This window comes from Pocillopora verrucosa, chromosome 9, assembly GCF_036669915.1.
Source record: "Pocillopora verrucosa isolate sample1 chromosome 9, ASM3666991v2, whole genome shotgun sequence".
In the NCBI taxonomy this organism is placed as follows: domain Eukaryota; kingdom Metazoa; phylum Cnidaria; class Anthozoa; order Scleractinia; family Pocilloporidae; genus Pocillopora; species Pocillopora verrucosa.
The window spans coordinates 6,789,384-6,807,939 of record NC_089320.1 but is presented as its reverse complement, the minus strand read 5'-3'; the positions used below and the strand labels follow the sequence as shown (position 1 = coordinate 6,807,939).

The 18,556-nt window shown below is 38.1% G+C and overlaps 1 protein-coding gene across 3 annotated transcripts in view; it reads left to right on the top strand.

The window, feature by feature from the left end:
* Nucleotides 1–5,567: 5,567 nt before the first annotated feature.
* Nucleotides 5,568–18,556, top strand: part of LOC131791907 (uncharacterized) — a 42,036-nt gene continuing 29,047 nt past the window's right edge. Inside the window, exons 1-3 of one of the 3 annotated variants that reach the window (XM_066172075.1) lie at nt 5,568–5,709; nt 10,677–10,729; nt 17,828–17,939. The gene's annotated coding sequence lies outside the window, so the exon portion shown is untranslated. Of the gene's footprint in view, nt 5,710–10,574; nt 10,730–17,827; nt 17,940–18,556 lie in introns of those variants that run through there. The other 2 variants (XM_066172077.1, XM_066172078.1) reach the window with 2 other exon arrangements.

Genomic DNA, 18,556 nt, shown 5'->3' with positions numbered 1-18,556 from the left:
GTCGTAGGTCGCTTATTTAAAAGATAATATGCTCTCTCTTCGAATAAAATTCTCTTCCTTGAAGTTTCCACTATGTGCAGATCACACCTATTTAGATATTTCTGCAGCGAAAAGTTATTATGCGCCGGAGACGCCTTTCGTAGTGTCACGGCAAATACTGCAAAATTATATCTTCAGAACTTCTTGGCATACTTCGCTGATTTAAACGGTAAAAATTTCTTACCTTAAAGAAAAACAAAAACATCTTTCCTCTGATGCATTGATCATTCCTTTTGAGTCTATTAAGAGCTAATGTCAGCATCAAACAAACAGCGGCAAGTCACCCAAAATTTGTTTTCACTCCTATTTTCATAGTTTGTAGCCCTATATGTTCTAATAATTGTGGTGTAGTTTTTTAATAAAAATATATTTCAGTTTTCGTCTTTGTGTTGTTCTATTGTCTCACGATAGAACAACACAAATACACAAGGAAATTTTTATAGTAACTTTATAACCATCCTTTTGTCTTTTAAAAGCTTGAACTCAGTAGATTCTGTCTTATCGGTCATTGTTAAAACTGTCTTTGTTTTGATGCTACTTTTCGACATAGAAAAAGTATGTCGAACAAAAACATTCACCAAAAAATAAATATTTCTTTGCCAGCTTCAATAATGACAAGGGATTAAATTTAGATGATAAAACAAAGGATTGTGTTGACAGAAATGCCGGAGGTCAAGTGGAATCGTTACATGAGGTCACACAACTCGGGTAATATTCACGGTGAAAATTTGCATGTTTGAGCAGTCGAACTAAAAAGTCATTTCTCGAAAACTATAATATATTTTCCCAAAAAAACTACACCACAATTATTAGAACATATTAGGCTGCAAAATATAAAAGTAGGAGTGAAGACAAATTTTGGACGACTTGCCACAATATTTCAAATTTGTTCGATGGATGCTGACATACTCTCTTAAGATATTTCTGCAAGGAAAAGTTTTGTTTTTTTAATCACGCCGCCATTCTGAAATGATTGTGAGATGTTTATCGTCTTCTTTAGTGTCACGGCAAGAGGTAAAAAAATTAAATCTTTCGTTTTTCAGGAACAAAGTAATTTGTTTCAAATTCATCCTTGTCTCTCTAGTGTATACTGCGCCCAATAATCTTTAGTGCGAATGTCGATCAACGAAGATACTTCGAAATAAACAATAAGTGACAACGAGTCAAAATTGAATGAAGTTCGGTATTCTACTGTTACCGTCACTCACTCATTACCTCATTCGATCATTTCGATAACATATGTGGTTTATGTTATCGACATGATCTTGGCCCATAGAAACGAGGAATGGATCGATCGTGGCCCGTAGAAAAGAGGAATGGCAGAAGACAGACTCGTTGACCTTCAAACGAAGTCTCAAGTCTTAGGTTCATCAGTTCCAAGTACATTTACTAAAATGGAGGAAGGTGATCCAATGACAAATAACATCTGTGAACTTTGTTTTACACACCGAGAGGATGTTTTAGTAGTTTGCCCTTGCTAAGTAAGCATTTTCAGAAATGTTTGTGGAAAACGAAATTAACGCACCTCGAGGACTGCCTCAAGTTATCCTACTTGTTTCCCCAAGAAATTGTTGAGATGTGTCGACATGCTAGTATAACTTTAAAACGAGGTAGTAGTTTGTTCTGACGACGATTTTCATCTTTTTTCATCGTATCTTTTTAAAATTTAAAAATCAGCCATATCTGTTCAAAAATTTATAGTATGATCAATTTAAGGTTTTATTAAATCAAAGAAACACTTTTACAGACATCACTTCTTGCTTCTAAGAAAACACCTTAATGGTGGCCGCATTTTACTAGTTTGAGAACTATACCTGAAACGGAAAAGCGGATGTCTTCAGACGACAAATTTGATTGCTGTTCGCAAATCAGGTTCTTTTGTTAGACATACTTAATTCGTATTTGAATTAAATCTACTGAAAGTCAAAATGTTTCTGAACACACCATCCTGTTTTATGTTTAATATCCATGACAAACAATGCTCTCAGCTCATTACTTGGCGTTGTTTGTCTTTTCCATCGACAGTGCAGTTACGGATCTGTGTAAATATTTTGTTCGGCGCAGCTTTTCAACTGAGCTTAGCAGGAAACTAAAAACTGCAATTTATCATTGAGAAAGAGTTTTCAGACAATGGATGCTGGTCTGGCTCTGATTCAAAAGAAAAATGATCTCTACGACCATACACATCCTCGGTTCCTACTTCATTTCCATCCTAATATAGCTGAGTAATTAATGGCAACCTGCTTCAACTCAGTATAGATTTGGTAAAATTGCTGATGTTTCTTTTTATTACAGAAAATTTATAACGTCATAATCCGAACAAGTCATTCTGTCTGCCAGGTTGACTTCATCTTTGAAAAAATTTGGCATCATAGAAGCTGGGAGCCAGACAGTGTAAACAAGAAAGAGAGCCAAGGTAACTTACCGTTGATAATTTTTGCCCATCGCCATGAAAGACTTAAAAATGAGGTAAACTTGAAGCCTGTCGCCAACAGCTTTGAGGTTCCTTTCCGTTGCCCATCGATGATTTGTTGCTAGAAAAGCTAATGAGCTCGACTTGTGCGTAAGCTCATTGAGAAATCAGTAAATGCTATGGCTTTTGCAGACCGATTTAAGTTTGCCGTATTGTTTCCACTATTTCTCAGATTTCACCGATCCGTGAGCAAATTATCAAAGTGAAAACTCGCCTCTGATGTTTGTCTTGCACAGCTAGCCACTGCCCAAATTCCGGTATCGCAGCTGTAAAAGTGAAATTGATGAGGGAATTGTTTTGTAAACGCGTCCAATCTTTCTTAAAAATTCCAAAAATTGATCAAGATTTCTCGAATGAAAAGTTATCGGTACAATCACCATACTGAAAGCATACGGTCAAAACTCATATTTTCCAGATGGTTCCTAAAAATAATTAGATTCTATTTTTATCATGACATTTTCAGTACGTTTGAAGGGAAAAATCCATATTGAACCAAACTAGCCAAAGTAGGTCTCTTTCAACATCACAATCATAAAACTTGTTTTCTTCCAAACCCGAAAAGTGTCAGCAGGTGAGCCTTTGTGAAAACAGAGCATATGATTTCTCGTATCCGTTTGAACTCTTACTGAGCAAATGACGGAAGACCAGCTGCTCGTCTTAGTTTGAGGTTTTCGAAAACAGCGGAAAACAATGGTGCGGGCGTGCAGGCGAACGAAGACTCATGGAAAAAATTATGAAATATCTGTGTGTTCGTGCAAATTTTATGGTGAGGCCCGCTGAATTCGAGCGTGCGAGCCATAAATCCGAGGGAAAAAATCTCGGTCCGTAACTTACTGGACGGACTGAGGACATACCGAATAAATTAAGTTAGCAGTACACCAACTTCATAGTTAAGAGATGGAATTCAGATCATAATAACAGCTGCTCGTGTTGTCTGGGGTAAGCGTTTCCCTCAAAGCATTAATTTTCTCAGAATTCATCGATATCAAATAGTGGTCTGACAATGTGAAATTGTTTTCAGTGGGTTAACTTTGCCAAAAGATGTCGAAGAAACTCCTAAGGAGGGCCTCTGTTAGCCACAGTCGTTACATTTTCGGCTCTAATTTTGTGCGTATAATAGACGTGAATTGGTCTCAGGAAATGGAGAAGTGAATCGTTTGTCAGAATTGTTGGTCAATTTTGAAGTACTTTTTCGTAAGCCTGATCTGGACGCAAGTGTTCATTAATCTAAAGTACAAAATTTGAAGCCAATTCGTCCGCCACGATTCGAACAACATGATAAATATTATGAATAAGCCAAGGTAATGACGTACTCGAACAGGGTGTAGCAAGAGGGTTTCTGGGTTGCCCATGACTGCCTATTCATGACATTATTTTTTTAAGTTAGTAACATACAAATGTGTACTTCAGGTCAGCGAAAACGCGCGAATCCGAAGAGTCTACAAGGCATAAATCGCTTCCAGTGCCTGCTTTAGTTGCCCATGAGTTTATATGTACCTACTTGCTCTATACTTCAATTTAATTATCCTGTGATATACCCTCACCGAACAATTCAACAAATACTTCTTATCATGTTTTGTAACTTTATTTAATCTTACCCTCTTCGTTAAATTACATGTAATCATAAACTGCACCCGACTTACTGACGGTTTTGTATTGTCAATTTCCGATAGTGTGAAGTTAATAATATTAAATTTGCCTCAGCTAAGCGTTTTCCTGTGTTTTAGATATCTTTCAGTTTTACAAAACATTGCCAGGTACGAAAATGTTAGCGACAAACACAAAGTTGCATGTCTGGTGGGGATCAAGATCAAAGACGCCATTTTGAATATGCCATAACTTAAACCCAGACTTCCGCGAAAACCAATATTTAACACAAATACCACCTGTAAAAATGATAGACTCTGAAGCTTCTCAACGGCATCATATGTACAACTATTTCATTTACACAAAACAATGCCCAATGAATAAAGTAGTTGAGTTGTGTTCTTTTTTAATTATGTTCTTTGATCCGGCTTAATTTTTTAAATCTTTATGAGCATTCAAATTCGGCACTTGAGTCAAGATGTCTGAAAACTCAAAAAATGTAAAAACATCACATATTAGTATCACTATACTTAATAAACTAAGAGTAAAGTGCCAGTACAGTTCGAGCCACGCTTATTTTGTGCAGCAGAAAGTAAAGGCAAATTTAACATATAATTAAGAGCACCAAGAAGACAAAAATGGATGTTTTTTTGAGTAGTGCACTTATATGTGTAGGCTTTTCTAACGGGCAACCAAGGATTCATCAGGGCAACCAAATTCACGGGTTTGGTTGCCCGGCTTTTGAAATAGAGACAACCTGGATTTTTTTAATTTCGAGCACTGTAAATAGATCTGTTACCAAAGAAAACCTTGGATCACCCAGTTTGCAGAAGAGCATTCTCTCTAAAGGAGTTAACAGAGAGTGTCTTAATGAAAGAGATTCTTACTTAATGTTAATATTTTACTAAGAATAAAGTTTCATTTTTGTTTCTGATTCCTTGATTTGTAGCTCGAATCTTTGTGTTTCAAATCGGAGAATATTCTCTTTAATCAGTGTATGCTGGTCAAGACAACGTAAATTCATCAAACAAACACCGGTTTAAACCGTTAGCGCTCATACAGAAGTTGAATTTTGAAGCAATTATGAATTTTTAATTCATTTATGAAGCAATTTAGTGTTTCACTTCAATGCTGACGCAGCGCCATTGTTTCCAGCGGTCTGTCGGGACTAACTTTGCCCTGAAGCCATTTTTGTCCCCATAGCCTTTATTGCTACTCTTAGCCGGCGAAAACTTGGCATGAGAAATGAAGGGGTCTGGGGCCATGGGATTTTTTAATTAATTGGAATTTTTTAATTGGCTGTTTACGAGAAAGAATTCTTGAACGGAAGTCAAAAACGCAACAACTCCTCATACATTCTTTTGAAACATTTATCACTGCATACATGAAGACTGGAATCTAGAATCTAGCCTCAGAGCCCTAAGAGAAACGAAAAGGGCTATGCTCGCTCCAGTTTACCCGCCAACACGGTCTATCGTTTACTAGTTTTTAGTTTCCGTGAAAACAGCCTGAGAATGTCGGCTCAGAAGAAAGTAAAAGCAAGGAGACACGTATATTAAGATGTGTAATTCACTTTACAACTTGAAGTAATGCGGAAAACTTTAATCCAGGTAAAGAAGCTGAAATTTGATGATTTCCTCTAAAAAAAAACCAGTCTTAGTTTTCTGGGTCTTAGTTTTCCGGGTCTTAGGTCTTAGATCTTAGCTTTCCGGACACCCTTGAATTCGCTCCGGAGCAACCCGGCCCCTAGTCACTATATTCTTGAATAGTCTTTCTTTTTTGGAACAGGATAATGGTAAATGATGATTTATCTTATTGTATTTGTGATCATATTCCTCATCGAGTATCAGGCAAATGACAAAAATTTGCCTCGATCACGACATGTGGTTTCGAAGCTCGTTTGACAATGGCACTTGGAAGCACAGGGTCGAAACCTGTCGAAGACTGAACATTTTCGGGTTTTTTTGGCCAATTTTTTCAGTCGCAGTTCTCCTGTGCCGATCAGTTCATTATTTCTTATCAACTACAGGAGAAAATACTTGAAATATTTATTTCATTTATTTGAGAATGCAGAGGTCAAATTCAAAGTGTGTCGTCGGCGCAAAGGAAAATGTCGTCGTGAACACCTTTTGCTGTTTGTAAAATCCTAGAAACTGAAGCTATTATCAGCCATTAGCTACAATAGTAGAGAAAGCTCGGATGGAGCTTTTACAAAAAAAATAATTGGAATTACAAGCGAAAAACAAAACTTTTTCCGTTTTCCTTCTTTAGTATTTTGCATTGCTTAGGCGGATGTCTTCTCTAGCCAGTCCGCTCTGTTGTGGCTTTTTTTCCTCCTACACAATTCTTCGTATCGCTGTAATTCACGAATAACTCGCTTCTAGGTTACCACGTTTAATTCAGCAGACGCCTCAGTTTGATTGAATCAGATTTAACCAATTTAAGCATTTCAACCACGATGACTGTCCAATGTTTATTTTCTAGTCGATGTCATTCGGCCATGACAAAAAAACAGTCCCCTGTGAGGAGATGAGCTTAGCGGTAATAAACGGTAAATCGAATAACAGGTAATTTAATGTTAACAACTGAGTTGAAAACGTAAATTGGCCGTAAACTGGACAGTTCGAAGACGACTTTGTAAACGCCACATTGATCATAAAAGTGGCTATTTTTTAATCGGAATGTTAACAATTGACAAAATTCTAACAATTTTTCACATAATTAGACATATATCTTTCTAATACTTGCGACTATTTGACTAATCATGCGACCTATGGCCGCCATCTGACGCGATTTGAAGCTTACTATGCGAAATTGCGCCATCGCCTCAAATTAGAATCCTTGCACATTATAACATTTGGTAGAAGAAGAGGAAAAAAGAGGGAAAAAACTTTCGAAGTACAATGAAAAAACTATCACTTCACCTAGAGGTATCGAACCAGCGACCCTCAGCTTCCGAACCAACTCTGGCATGCGAAGCTCAGCAACATCGAGCACTTTATTTCCTGGCGCATTCTCTCATCACACTCGCCGTACAACAGCTCAAGTAAAAGATGTAATCTCTGCCTCAAAGAAAAATTCCTAATCATCTGCTGACCCGAACTATCAACTCTAAACAAACAAATTAAGGTTTCGAGTACCAGCTAGCTGAGTTATAGTTTGAGTTTTATCAAGTCCATTACTTTGTTTAATTTAGAGTTACCTAAGTTTGAGTTTTATCAAGTCCGTTACTTTGTCTTATTTAGAGTTACCTTATCTTGAGAGAGGGAAATTGAGGAGCTGTAATATACTTATCATCAATTAGGGACCACAAAGAAAAATTTGTTTATAGAGACTTTAGAGGAGAGGGTAAGAGTTGTGACAAGCTGGCAGACATATAGATGAACTTTACTGCTAAATGGGTTACAATCTAAAGTGCTCAGTATTTGGATCAGCTATGGCTCAAATTAAACTTTGCTATGGCTTCAAGTTTAATTCTTAGTGGTTTCCTTTCTCTGTGTTTATTTTTTAAGTTATGTTACTCAAAAGAACACAAAAATGATAAAGAATGCTTTTGAATATTAAGAGCCTGGCATGAGCAAGAAACCAAACTACATGGTATACAATGGTTTGATTCACCAATGTGGCAAAGGCCTTTCACTGTCTTTCCATAAAAGGGGAAGTATTTTGTAAAATGTAAGCCATTCTACAGCTTGAGTGTATACTTATTCATCCATGTGAAATTAAAGGTTACTTGTAGTAAATGCGAAAGATTTGTAAGATTTTCAAATCCCTAATAACAATTACTGATGTGCTGATTTGTAGTACTTAAAGGTAATGACTTAAGAGGAAATAGTGGAAGAAATTTCTGGATCTGGAATTTTGTTGCAAATGTCTGTTACGTGAGTTAAAAACTCTCTCTTATCCTTTTTCAAGAGTACATAGTTGCTACACCAGAACCTTTTGCATTCTATATAATGCACCATGTCATGACTATGGTTTCAATAATAAAAGGCGCTGACTTGAGAACTTTGCAAAAATTTATCTCTGAACAAAGAAATAGATTGTGGTTATGTACTCCAAAAAGCAGGTCAAACCAGTCTTCAGTGACGGAAGTAGCAGAAATTGCCATTGTGATCTTGGTGGATGGAGAGAAACATCCTCCAAAACCACTTTATTTTATATGTTATGAGTTATGATTTCATTATGAACGTTTGGTCGGTCAGCGATCGTGCATTATAAAAAATAATTAGCCAGAGCGCTAACTGCTAATGCTTTAGGGAATATATAGCTTTTGCCTCCCTGACGATCCAACAGTGATTATAGATAAAATAAAAGAAAATGTTGTTGATGGATTTGGTCAGTGTTTTGGTGGATGTCCACTCCTGACATCCACCAAAACTACCTAATACCCTAGCACCTTTTAAATATATGAAATATCTGCAAAACTTGCGCGAAATGTTTTATAATACTACAATCGAACAAGAAAATAATACTTACCATTTCTTAGGTAAAAAGTTTTGACGCAATTTCCCAAACAAATAACACACTCAGCAGCTGGTCATCAGGATAGATCGGCATGTTTCCGTAGCGTCAAAATTTTCTTGTGGTATAACATGTCATGAGGTGTCCACCATTCCATCTCAGTCCCTCTCGACCGAGGTGGTTTTGGTGGATGGAATCTAAGGCAATGTCTGTATGGGCGCTATGCTATCCGACATTGCGCTAAGCCGTCTCACGCAACGCTACACCGTATGCGTGTTCACTGTACCATTCGACACTACGCCGAGCCATTTGACGCAACGCTACACCGTTTGTGTACTGCGTTGCAAATGAGTGCTGAGCTAATCGCAATTGAACCAGTACATTTCACAATTTCATATTCCAACTCGACATTAATTAGACCGTTTATCATTTGGCTAAACTATTCATGTTCAGGGTGTTCTGTTTCATGAAGGAAAACTAAACTATCTATAATTTGGCCATGACATTCCTTTATTAGCTATGCTATCCTGCAACTGATCCTTAGACCGGCTTTGTATTTGCTGATCTATTTGACATCCTTGTATTTTTGGTAGTGATGGCCGCCCATACCAACTGCTTTTTTTCTTTCTTTTCATTTCTCATAAGGTAGGAAAAGCAAAGCGGATAGAGAAGCGTAGCGCGCAGCCGCCCGGTTAAACAGGTTTTTTACAGTAAAAAACAACCAACTGTCCAAATAACCGTACAATTGTTGCGTTTTCACTAGGCCGATTAACTAGCTGCACATTCTTTCGAGGTGTTTGTTTACAGACCAACGTTTGCTAGTAAAACGTAACATCTGTTTTCGCCGGAAAAAATTTGACCCAGAATTTAACCTGCTGACTCAGACGATTCAAATTACAAAAGTGCGCACATTTCAGGCAGGAGACGAATCGTTCTTGATGACCTCTCTTGTGCTGATTTTCGCGATATCTATGCGAAGGAGAAGGCAATTCTTGCCGAGAATGCATTTGATGTCTCTTCAGACGAGGAGAATTCGACGGAATATGGCAATCCTGTCAATTCAAACTGATTGGCTATATTGGCTGAACTGGTTCTGTACGCCAGCGCCATGAAATAAGTATAGTCTTGGCCGAGGAACTGGCGAATCCAACTGCGGCGGGGGAAGGATAAATCGGTAGAAACGGGAAGCATCATTGAGGTCATCAGCTATTTTCTGAACTTCAATAAACCACGAGGCAAACTGAGTCACGATACGAGCGTCTGGTAAATAACTGCCATAGTATTTAACACGCATCTACGCGCGATGCGATTGGCTGCGGCATTTATCAGGACAAGAGATACCATCTCGCGATGTAGTATAACTTGGCGTGAGTTTCCGGTCATATAGGCTACATAATCGCTTGTTTTTCTGGTGACCGGCTGAACTCAAGACGAACTGTTTTCACTGAATTTCCGGACTTTTCCGACTTCATCTAGCCAAAATTGTCCTAGTGGAAACACAACCAATATCGCAAGATATTTGTACTCTATTCGCGCGTTATTTGTACTCTTCTTTTTGCAGTTGGGTAATAATTCGGAGTTAACAAAATTTTCTGCCAATCCACGATTCATGTTCGCAAATAAAATGAATTGGCGCCCCTGTAATGGTGGCAAACACTGCACCGTGGATTGACCTCTGGAACTGAGCCTGAAAAACGTAGAACAACAAGCCAAGAATTTCACCGAATAAACATTGTGACCCCATATCTAGTTGGTATTAGCACATTCGCCACGATAGCCCGAAAAAGTTTTTCAGGCTAAATCTTAGGCTCACAGAGTTATTGGTCCTTGGAGAAGGAAGTCAAGAAAGGGGAAAGGATGGACCAAAGAGCGTGCTTTAACATGCGGTGAAAACTTTTTCCAACTGATACCGCGCCAAGAAAATATCTCCTCGGCCACATACGTGCCAAGTTATGTTAAAAATAATAGATATTCGAAGGCTGATATTGAAACCTTTTATTCATGCAGTGAAATGATCTAAGTGTTAGCATAATACGGAACTTCTAAATTGATGAAGAATTCGGTTGGAATTCATCAGAAACACGATTGCTGATTCTAATATTTTGGTCGGCAGATCACAAGGCAACGATAAGGACTGCATTACAGACTATATGTGAGTTTCTAGAGGTGAGTAGAAGCTTTGTACGTACTCTTTAATGGACCTTTTGAGCTTCAAATGTCATCGATTGGACACTTGCTCTCGACGTGGTCTGTTATAGATAAACAACAGTCGTGACTAGAATGATTTATTGCTTGGCGTGAAGAATGGTTCACTACTGTTGCGTTTTTATCTGCTACAATGTTTCCTCAAATTCGGATTTTTCTTTTCATAAATACCCTATAGAACTTAAGCTTCAGAAGTTAAATATTCATGCTATATTTCTTCACCTGCTAGTCACGAATTCGCGCTTTAAGTTTGCGTGAATAAATAGCCAGGGCCCAGTTGTTCAGAGGGCGGTTAACGCTATCCAACGGATACATCCCTATCCAGTAGATAAGTGTTAACAACATGTGCTATCCAACGGTTAGAGATTTATTCAGTGGATAGCGTTATCTACCGTTCCAACCACCGGGGCCAGAAAAATATTTTCGTCTCGTCTCGATTTTTAAATGTAGTGATTGTTTTTCAGTTTATCTTTAAAAATGTTGACTTTAATTATAAAAAAGATCCAAATAAAGCCTTAAGAATAACCTCCAGTACCAAAGTGTGCTCTGAACAGTTCCAAGACAACGATGTTAAGTTTGTAGACAGCCGAACTTGGAAAATTGAAAGATAGCGCCTGTCTTTCATTGTTTTTATGATCAGGAAGGAAATGTCTCGTAAAGAAATAGTGTTTCGTTTCCTGCAAGTTATTGAAGGTATGATTGTCACAGGTCAGGAAAAATCAGGGAAAAACGAATTACCTTAAGGCCAAGGAAAAGTGAGGGAATTTCACTTTGAATCAGGGAAAAAGTATGTCTTCGAAAGAACTGAGTCATTGGATGTGAAATTCACGTAAAAATGAAATTGTTTACCTATTCTTGGCCCTATTCATGATGAAAGGTAGTGACACTTTTTTCTTTTTCTTTTTTTAAAATGAAAAAAAAAAACTTTATGTTAAGAGTGAAGAGTGGTATGTTGCTCGCACCGATAAGATCGCAGCGTGAGGGTACCAATCAGACGCCGCATTAGGGTACGTATCTCGCACCAATCATATCACAGCATTTGGATATCTTGCACCAATCACAGCGCTTAGGGTATGAATCTCGCACCTATCATATCACAGCTCTCTTGCAAATGATGTCAGGAAATCAGGTGGCTGTGCACAAAGAATGACATATACCATATATTTTGGGCTAATTTTGATAAGTGTAATAGTTTGTGGCCTTCGCGAGGGCCTCGTCGATTAAGGTCTAAATTTATCGGGATATGAAAGGTTCGCATTTAGCTTTTTGTATTATTTTTAGGTTAAAACGTGTTTTTTTCACTCCTTTACTCACACGCGGATATGCTCACTAAAAACTTTATTCTGTGCGTCATCATGCAGAGATAAACATATTCACGACGACACGAATTAAAATTCGTTGTACTGGGAAGGTACATTTGGTTTCTATCTGAGATCAAACTCAAGATTGAACTTACTCGAGTGGTAAATGCTTATTTGTGAAAGGCAACCTTGAGGAATACGAGGCTTTAGGAATACGAGGCTTTAGGAACTCTTTAAAGCACGGGATATTCAGAGCATGTCCTTTAAAAACCGAAGTGAAAAAAAAAGGAAACCACTAAACCACTAATCATTTAGTGTTTCAGCATTAAAATTGATGTAAACTTACATTTTACAGATTCTTCAATCTTTTTTCGAGGCAATGTAGCAAACGTCTAGCAGAGGATAATGCATTTATTGTTGGTTTCATTCTCGTGTGTAGTCAAAAAGTGTCAGATAGTTTGGTACTGCAGAACTTTTCCCTTATTTCTACGCCTCGTGAATGTAATTTCTGACGTTTGAGTGACAGTAAAATAATAAAACAGTCAAAACAGACACAGCGGCAAAATGAGTGCGCATGCTCAGCGGATTTCAGCGTCGACACAGCGGTAAAATGAGTGCGCATGCTTAGCGGATTTGGCGCTTTGTTATTCCAGCGTAGATGAATTTCCTCTGGGAACGAACAGAACATCGTTTTGTATAGGCTACGTGTAGCCGTACCCTCCCTTCGCAAGGTGAAACGGAGGACAGGTTTCACCTTGGGGGGAAGGGTACGGCTACACGTAGGCTACGTTTTACACTTTTTGGACTGATGTTGACGTGATCCGAGGAGAAATTTAATGGATTTTGTTCTGATGGAAAAGTTGAAGGGTAAAGAGAATTCTTTTAGTTATAGTTCATCTAAAGTTGATTTAAATTTATCCAGACAGCTCGTTACGTGTTCCCGTTCCATTCAGCAATTCTATTTACAGAAGACATTTCATCATCGGTATTGTTTACAAGCTTTAAACTTCAGAAGCTTTTCAAAGTAACCGCTTTTGGTATTCAAAGGTGTTTTACAGTTGAAATTAGTTTTGTATCTGTCGCTAGTAATTACAAACTTGCCGCTCGGTCTACTTCTTGATAAAATATGTGAACATTCTTTTGATCGATAACAGCTTTCAAATGTGACAGTATAACCAGCCCGATTATTCCACAAAACCACTTAAATGTAATAAATGTCATAACATTAATACTTGAAACATATCTGTAACCTTTGCGTCTGGAAATATGTTGATATCACTTCATGTTCAACCACCGTTCTTTAACGTTTACGTGCATTTCCTACTACAAAGTGTAACTCGAAGTTGATGAAAGTAACCGTACACAAATTTACGGTCGCAGATAGCTTTACCCTCAGCCAATGCAATAGTTCTTCGATTTCACTGCGTTGAGACAGTGCGAGTAAGGTGCCTTTGGGTAAGTGGAAATGGCTGTCCATTAATTAAAATGATGTTGCCATGCGCATCGCTTACAAATGTAATAATTAAACCATTAATCATTGTAAAAGCAGCATTTGTGTTGGCAAGTCTTCTACTGAGGTGAAAACGCAGAGCAGATTTCTAACTTAAAAAAAAACAAACAGTCATAGCTCAAACTACCCAGGCTGCTTCTGACATGAGGTACGGTTTCAACAACACCAAGATATGATGGTGACTGCATGAAACTGTCATATGCCTGATTTCCCCCTATTATACATGACACGAAGGCAAGAATCCAGCTTGGAGTCAGTGATTATTCAGCTGAAGTAAGGAATTGTTTGTTGAGTACGTCTTTGCTAATAACAAAGAAATAGCTGTACGAGCGTTGCTGCGTTGCCTCCCTATCTCTGACTGAGATAAGAAGACTGGTAGTTCTCAGAATGTGACTGATTGTGAAGTTGAAGATGGAACATGTATTGAGGTGAATTGTGGTGGTACACTTGAGTTAGGAAACTGTTGTTGAGCTACTGATGGTGTTTGGTGTCAAGATTGATTGCATGAACCTCAAGACTTTTGGTGACCAGGTTGCCCGCAGTTGAAGAGTGGTTTTGGCGTGAATTTTCTACAGAAGCAGGCCTCTCTGTGGTCCTCTTTCTTTAGTTGTTCTTTGTGTAACACTTGGTTGTTATATAATTAGCTGTTCCAGATTTCTAGTTATCGTCTTCCCCCAGTCATGGAACATGTAAAAGTCTGAATTCCTGGATGTACGTATTTCTGGCTGTCTTTCGGGCTGCTTATGACTACTGTGGCTGTCTGCAATGTTGCTATTTGTATCATGCTCTATAATACCTTTATTGAAGGAACTACTTAACTCATTTACTCTTGTTAGACAAGGATCATTGCTCCATCAACTGGATGGGCAACTGCTATGGCTGGGAGACTTGATGCCGTATGGATTGCTGAGCTGGCTTTGTCGGTTGGTTTAGTAAGCACATTCATAACTTAAAAATCATCAATTAATTGGATAACAAGTTTTTGAGCCTGAAAAAAAAATTAAAATCAATTGATCTGTTGCTTATGCTTTTCAAAAATGTTTATCTTTATTGTCCATTGTATTGTTCTGCTTTCTCTTGAAGGCTGTCTGCACAGTTTTCACAATTTCCTTATGGTTGTTTCGCCAGCTGCTCTTTAAACTTGTCATTCAGACATATTTCACTGCTAAAGCCCAAGACTCTCCCAGCAGTCTGTGCAGACCTGGTTAACCTTGCATATCAAGGAACATTTTAGCCTACTTTTGGAGATGTGATGTTTTCTGGGATCTGAGGGAAATTGCATGTTATTCCTGTTATCATACTTAACAACAAATGATATTTTGCACCAGTGACTGCTGACATTGTCAGAATAAAGCTGAGATGGAAATGTTGTAAATCAATAAAATATCATAATTGTTTATTCTATGAATGGCTAAACTTTAAGCAGGTACATTGTAGTTTGAAGTAAATACTTAAAGTAAGCCAACATGTGAAGTATTGGAACAATTCTTTGCTGCTGTAAATGTGAATGCCTCTTACTTGTGGCATGTCCATCTGCATGCACTATTGTTCTGAGGAGGATGTAAAAGAGATGCAATGCATGAGTCTCACAAAATGCCTGCATATTAATGGATCTGTATAGAGATTGACCCCCACTCTCAGTGCCAGTACAAGGCTAACTGAAAATTTTCTACCAGGTCTGCAAAATTATGTAATAATGTGTTAGACCAGACTCTAGTGAATTGCATAGAAATATTTTCAACAATGAACATGTGTTTGCTTGTGAAATATGAGCACAGTGCAGAACCTTTATCAGTGCTATATTGTTACTTGATTGATTTTGTCCAGGAGATGGTTGACCTTCCTTGTGCAGTCATACCATAACTATGATTATAACATAGCTAGTGAATTTGTCTAATCAAATTCAATTGCGTGAGTTTGCTTCATATTCCTACTGTGCACGCTCATGATGTCAGCAAACAAATCCCTTGAGAAAAAAATTTTTGTGGCAATTTAAGTAAAACATAGAAAGTTGTGAGTCAGCTGATGAGGAAGAACTGCCTACTTTTTCTTTGGGAATGGAGTTTCTAACTCCCCAAAAAGAATGAAAAGAAAAAGAAAACAAATAACAAGCATGGCCAGTGTCATCCTGTTTCGCATACCATCGGGTTGAAAATGTTATAAAACAATTGGTTCATATGTTAGCTGTGCATTCATCGAGATATGAAGCATGTGGGAAGTTTGGAGAGCACTCAAGAAGCTAGAGTTGCTTCTAACCCTAAGCAATCAAGTAACAATATAGCACTGATAAAGGTCCTGCACTGTGCTCATATTTCACAAGCAAACATGTTTATTGATGAATATCAAGGAACATTTCAGCTTATTTTTAGAGATGTGATGTTTTCTGGGATCAGAAGGAAATTGCATTTATTCCTGATATCATGCTCAAGAACAAAGGTTTTGCGCAAGTGACTGCTGACGTTCTGAAAATAAAGCTGACAAGGAAATCTTTTAATATGACATGTGATAATTTTTTATTCTTCAAATGGCAAAAGTTTAGGCAGGTACATTGTAATTTGAAGTAAATACCTAAAGTAAGGCACCATGTGAAGTAGTGCAACTATTCTTTGCTGTTGTAAAAATGTGGTTGTCCACACAGGACAACTAAAGAAAGATGATATACCACAGAAAGGCCTGCTTCTGTTGCAAATTCATGCTAAAACCACTTTTCAACTGTGGTAACCTAGCCACCAAAAATCTCGAGGTTCTCACCTTACCTGCCCTTACCTCTTACAATCACACAATCAATCTTGACAACAAACACCATCAGTAGCTCAACAACAGTTTTCTAACTCAAGTGCACCAACACAATCCACTTAAATGCATGTTCCATGTCAACTACACAATCTCACAAAATGCCTGCATATTAATGGATCTGTATAGAGATTGACCCCCACTCTACACATCTACACATGTTTGCATGTCAACTACACAATCAGTCACATTCTGGGAATTGCCAGTCTTCCTATCTCAGTCATCAATAGGGGGTCATCAAGGCAGCAATGCTTGTACAGTTATTTCTTTGTTGTTAGCAAAGACACACATAACAAACAAATCCTTACTTCAACTGAATAACCACCAATCACTGACTCCAAGCTGGATTCTAGCCTTCATATCATGTATTATGGGGGGGAAATCAGACATATGACAGTTTCACACAGTCACAATCACATCTTGGCATTGTCAAAGCCATAGGCAGTTTGAGCTGTGAAGAAGAGTTACCTGTTTGTTTTGTCAAGGAGCCTAATTCAAATGATGAATCCGCTCTGAGTTTTCACCTCAGTAGAAGACTTAAAGACACAAATGCTGCTTTTACTATAATTAATGGTTTAACTATTACATTTGTGAGGGATGCAAATGACAGTATCATTTTAATGGATAGCCCTCTCCACTTACCAAAAGGCGCCTTACTCGCAGTCTCAAGGCAGTGACATTGAAGGACTATTAAACTGGCTTAAGTTAAAGCTATCTGCGACGGTGAATTTGTGTACGGTTGCTTTCATCAACTTCAGGTAACAAGTGTAGTAAGACATGCATGTAAACGTCAAACAACGGCGGTTGATCGTTAAGTGATATCGACATGTTTCCAGACGCAAAGAAGGTTAAGATGTGCGTCAAGTGTTAATGTTATTGCAATTATTACGTTTGAGTTGTGTTGGGGAAGCAATTGGGCGGTATGGCTTAGTAAACTGTTACATTAAGCTTATGTCGATCAACGGAACGTTCACTTCTAGCAAAACGGCTGAGCGACAAGTTTGTAATTACTATCTACAGATTCAAAACTAATTTCGATTGTAAAACAGCTTTTACTACCAAAAGAGGTTACACCAAAAAGCTTTTCAAGTTCAAAGCTAGTACTGAACAAATACCGACGACGAAATGCATTTTGTAAATAAGATTGGTGAATAGAACGGGAACACGTAACGAGCTGTCTGGATAAATTTAAATCAGCTTCAGTTGAACTATAACTAAAATAATCCTACTTACCCTTCAGAATTTTCCATAAGAACAAACTCCATTAAATTTTCTGGTCGAATCACATCAATATCTGTCCAAAAAAGTGTAAAACGATGTTCAGTTCGTTCTTCAACGAAATTCATCCAGGCTGGAATTACATGTGCCAAATTCACCGAGCATGCGCACTCTTTTTGCCGTTGAGTGGTCCAAACAGTGTCATGGTAACAGTGTTTTCCTTCTTTTTTCACCAAGCGAACAGGAAAATTGTCTTGAATGCGAGTTAAAGACTGGCAATTCGTTAGAGCCTATATTTTACTGACTTTGAGAAGCTGTCTGTGGCAAGCGCGGCGGAGCTGAATAAGAGGTATTTTACATGCCATCGTCACTTGTCGTTACAATCGTTTGACGTTCTTAGTTGTGGAAATATTTTTATTTTGCAGATTTCAGGGCATGTACTAAAACTCGAAACAGCGAAACGATCGAAACGAAACGACCGAAACGAAACAACCGAAAAAAGCGAAACAACCGAAACGATTAAAACGAAGCGAGCGAAACGAAACGAACGTAATGATCACAACGAAACGACCGTAACGACCAAAACAAACCACTACAGGGAGAAGAGCGGACTATGAAATGCGGAGGAAGATGTAGATTTCAGATAATTTCTCGCATTTAAAGCCTTTAAATGTTAAGGAGGCTCGAGAGGGTTTTTCGTTGTTGCAGTGTTTGTCAAACGATGGAAGATTACCAAGAAGGATATTTAATGGAAGGGCAAACTATGTGTCTCCTTGCAACTCTATTGGGAGTTACTACATCACGGGCGACGAGCGGGGAAAGAAGTAAAAACCGAAATACGGGTGGTCAGCGGGGAAACGAATTTAATAATTCATATAGAGACATATTAGTTGTAGTTGCAGAAAACAATAGTGTTGTAAAGCCGAAGTGTTAACCAGTATCCTTCGCTAAATAAAATGTTAAGCA